This window comes from Pteropus vampyrus, unplaced genomic scaffold (genome assembly GCF_000151845.1).
Source record: "Pteropus vampyrus isolate Shadow unplaced genomic scaffold, Pvam_2.0 Scaffold1, whole genome shotgun sequence".
Taxonomy (NCBI): domain Eukaryota; kingdom Metazoa; phylum Chordata; class Mammalia; order Chiroptera; family Pteropodidae; genus Pteropus; species Pteropus vampyrus.
Window position 1 is genome coordinate 18,852,759 of NW_011888782.1, and position 3,991 is coordinate 18,856,749.

Here is a 3,991-nt window from a genome sequence, read left to right on the forward strand (position 1 = left end):
TATTAGGAAAGCCTGAATTCATCAGTAAAGTCAAGTGGATACTGAGATCACAAGAGCCAGATCTTGAGAAGAATAGATGGGGTTTCACAAAGCAAAGAGTAGTTTCCTGTGAAGAATGATGTATCCTCCATTCTTCCAACCCTTTATGAACCCAAAAGCTGAAGCTCTATATTCAAGAAAACCCTCTCCTTTTCATTTCTTATAACTGCTTTATCATTTTCCATGGCTTTAGGATAAAGTCCTACTTTCTTAAACTGTTCTATAGGGTTTTGCACTATTTGGTATATAAATACCTCTTCAACTTACACCATGTCTCCCTTACCCCAGCAATTTTATTCTAGCTACCGGCACTTTTCCCAGTTCCTCAATGCAATATGTTCTCTTCACCACATTGCCTTTGCACATTCTCTTTCCTTTACCTTAATTAATAAAGACACTCTCCTTTTTTTCTCTCTCTCTCTCCCTCCCTCCCTCCTTCCCTGATGCTCCAGATGTCATTTAATCTCAACTTTATAGCACTTCCAAGCAACACGTACCCGTTTTCACTAGCAATTACCAAACTTGTAATGCTCTATAGTTTGTGTGGCTATATGTCTGTTTCACTAGATTGTAAGCTGCCTTGGTGGCCATGTCCATTTTGCTCATTATTTCCTAAGTCACATTTCATAGTAGGGATTTAATAAATATTATTAATTTATCATATATTTACCATAATTGTTCTCTTCTGTCATGTAACGTGAATTAGTTCCTCTGCTATGATAGAAGAGAGAGACAATTTGAAAAGATGGTGCTGTGCTATCTGCGCTGTGACAAAGGGCTTCCTGTGATATATGTTCAGGAGTATTTTAAATGGATCAGGGACCATGGGGTCTTTAATTTCCATGATGAAAATTATAGCTTGCCTGATTAGTCTTTGTCATCACTTAATGATCAAGCACAAGGTAACAAAAAAGGGAGAATTTTATGTGAAACGAAATAATGGCATAAAAGCAGATTTACACCACCTTCCTCCAAAACCTAACAAAATATACCAATATCAGTTTAAGATGTGCCAATATTATAAAACTGCATATAATTCAATGTTTGTTTTGTCCTGGCTAAAAGAAATGCAGTAGTGAGCACAGAGAAAGTTCTCCCTAAACTAATCATTAATAAAAATACATGGAAAATAGCCTTTTCAAAATCTCTTTTCTAATGATGATTAAGCATTCCATATTCAAAGTCCCCTCCAACCCCGAAACTGGCTATCTTCTCTTTTACTCCTCCTCTGCTGCTCTTGTCAACAACAACAACAAAAAAGTAGATAGAAAAGTAGCCTTCAAATAAGATTCAAAGATGATGGCACACAGAGGACCTAGACAAGGTGCAAAACTAGTCAAGGAGGAGCTACTGAAAATATATTGGAACAAATAGATGGTCTAGGTAAAGATACCCATGTGTTTTGTTATTTTCTGTGTAGAAATATATATCACAGTGAAATGACTTGGTAAATAATAGCATAATTAGAAAATTTTAAAAACTCATCTACTGTGAAATATTTTAAAACTCTATTGATTAACTTCTGAATTTCAGAGAAAAATCAAAATTCCAACTGTACACTACAAAAATAGCAATAATGACGTCTCTGAATATAAAGCCAAATGTCTAAACGGCATAAAAAGACATTGCAGAAACTTAAACACTTGCATTATCAAACTAGAAAGAGTAAAATGAATCATTTTTTTCAAAATCAAGAAACCAATAATAAAAGAAACACACAAATTAATGAATTAAGAAATAGTAAGGAATTAAAAAATATCCCTAATATATAAGTTGAGGTACTGATTATTTTTTAAATCTAAGAACATCTAGCTTTTTTAAAGAGATTTCAAAAGGAAACTGAATCACAAATTAGTAAAAACAAAAATGAATAATCATATCGAGAAATAGAAATAGGAAATAACATTGTAGAACCATATGCAAAGTTGTAAAACCTGGATACATTTTTTAGAAAGATAGAAATCAATTAACTCTAAAATGCTTTAGAAAAATATACAATAGCCACTTCTGATTTTAAGCTCTTAATGAAATAGAAATAGAAGGGTAATTTTTATATGACCTCTGTCACCTCTCTCATTCACACACATACACACACACATACATACACACACACATACATACACACACACACACAAACACACACACACACACACAATGCCCAGAAACATTAGAGCATGCCCAGAAATATCACTATGATTAAGCAGTAGGAGGCTATATTGGTCAAAGCAATTAGTTAAGAGTATGACATAAGAGATGAAAATATTGGATTGGAAGAGACAAAATTATTATTATTTGAAGATCTTGCGAATACATGCCTGGAAAACACATAAGGGGAAAAAAAAGAAAAGAAAAAAATAGGAATCTAGTCGAGTGGCTGGTTACAAAATCAATATATTGTTCTTATACAAACAATAACAGATTAGAAATATAAAGAGAGAAATTTCCTTTCACGTTAGTGACATAAAAGATAGCATGACTCAGAATGAATTTCGTAAGCAAAATACTACATAAAAAGGACTTAAGACTCTGCTTAACAACATCAAAAAAGGTTTGAATAAAGCAGAACACTTAATTAGACTGGCCTTGGATAAGAAAACTCAATATTACAAAGACACCAGTACTACCTGCCACGATCTTTACATTTTTATTTCAGATGAGTTTATATGGCCTTATTCGTGTTCATATGAATTGGGGTATCTATATAAGACAAAGGGACTGAGAGAGAAAAAACAGGCAGAAAATGAGGGACATAGACTTGGAAAATAATATACTAAAACTGATATAAAAAAGAATAGCTGGCAAAAAAAAATTTAAAATAATAAATATGCAAGAGAGAAAGAGGCCTACCACTTACTAAGCCATCGAAAGCTTCATTATTTTGATTCTAGTATTCAAAGAGACATAAAAATCAATAAAATAACAAAGATTTCAGATACAGCCTCATGGAAATATTGGACTAAATATGTTATAAGGATAGTATTCCAAACAAATAATGTGACTGTTTATGTTTAGGGAAAAAAAAATGCTTAATCCTTCTCTCTCATTATACTAAAATAGCACTTTGGGTCTACGGCCATGCCACCCTGAACAAGCCCGATCCTGTCTGATCTCAGAAGCTGTAGGGTCGGTCCTGATTAGTACTTGGATGGGAGACCATCTAGGAAGACCAGGTGCTGTAGGCATAAAAATAAATAAATTACATAAATAAATACATACATACATACATACATACATAAAATAGCAGTTTGGTTAAAATTTTATATATAATAATATATTTAAAAGAACTCAATAAGAACATGAGTGACTTATTTTTATCAGACTTGAGAAGAGAAGGCATTTTTAAGTATAACGTGAGTTCCAGAAAAATATTAAATTTGTAGTAAATGTTAAAAATTTTTATAATAAAGATCAATTTTATTAAAAAAGTGTGACAAACTAAACAGTTTATTTATATTTATGTTTACATAATTGCAGATAAAAGTATTTTAGATGAAGAACTTTTATCAATATTAAGAAAGAGGCAACTTACAGAAATAAGTGAAAGAACAAGAAAATTCAGTATACTGATAAATACAAATAGCAAATGGTGAAAAAATATAGTAAGTTTCATTAATAACTAAATGAAATAAAACAATTGGACATTTTTCATATGCAAATATGTTAATATTTACAAAGATTAAATGTTTGCTTATATTAAATAAGCCAATTGAAATGGAATATTTTTAAGACAACAGGGAAAATTCAAATATAGACTTAGTATTAGATTATAGTAGGAATTGTTCAGTTCATTAGATTTGACAATGATATTGTAGTCACATAAAGAAGTGTCCTTACATGTTATAAACACAAACTGAAATAATGAGTGATGAACATGACATGGTGTCATGATTTTATTAAATACATCAGAAAGAATAGATGAAGCAAAAAATGTCAAAATGTTAATGTCATATCT

At 31.2% G+C, this 3,991-nt stretch overlaps 1 pseudogene; it reads left to right on the forward strand.

Annotated features, from left to right (window-relative positions):
* Window positions 1–3,104: 3,104 nt before the first annotated feature.
* Window positions 3,105–3,221, forward strand: LOC111736904 (annotated as a pseudogene).
* Window positions 3,222–3,991: the final 770 nt, after the last annotated feature.